Consider the following 930-nt stretch of genomic DNA (forward strand, 5'->3'; position numbering starts at 1 on the left):
ATCTGTGTGAAATCCTGTGGCACTGATGTGATTCTGCTTTGTTTTAAGCAAAATACTCAGATTTGAATGATATTTTACGGATAAAGGCTAATATAGAAGCACTATCTGCTTTATTTAAACGCACATTTTAAAGTTTTTTTTTAATGTAGACGCAATACTATACAGTTCCATTCACTGCCTGTATTTTGTGTTTGAGTTTTCACAGTGATTTTTGCAGTATGTTCGCTGCATTGTGCACATAATGTTGTTTGTTTTACGACTACTGTGCGTTACAGAGGCATGAATGGAAGTAATAAATTAAATATACAGTAGCCTGTAATTATAACATGATGGTCCATACCCTCCATCTTTAATTTACTTCTGTATTAATTGTATGGATGATAAATGCACTTCATGAGTCGGTCTGTGTCCTTTGTTCATTCTATCTGATTAACCAATTGGGCAGTATCTTTGAAATTCTCCATTAATTAATTGCAATGCTTGCATGAGTTAATCTGGTATTTCTAAGCTTACCTGGGCTGCTTAAAACCATAATAAAGCGTATAATAGACCCAAAATACACGATGCAAGAGGTATAGATATCCGAATACAATTGCTCCAAATAAGAGCCATAAAATAACATTTCAGTACAAGATCCATTCATACAGCATGCTTGTGTGGAATATTTTGTCGTGTTGCTGGACAGGGACGGGCATCATCGGGGGCATATCACCCCTCCCACATCCACACATCATCTCGGACACACACACACACACACACACATCCACACACACGGAATTTCTGCTCAGCTATGGCTCCCTGGTAGTTGCTCAAAGCGGCTGTTGTCAGAGCGAATTAAATCTGCACTCGCTCGCTGCTTTTCCTCCTGACCTTGCCTGCCTCTGGTTGGGCTTTTCAATATTTTATTCAGGATTCCTGCGCTGTCTCCCC

Source organism: Scomber japonicus, chromosome 4, assembly GCF_027409825.1.
Source record: "Scomber japonicus isolate fScoJap1 chromosome 4, fScoJap1.pri, whole genome shotgun sequence".
Taxonomy (NCBI): Eukaryota; Metazoa; Chordata; class Actinopteri; order Scombriformes; family Scombridae; genus Scomber; species Scomber japonicus.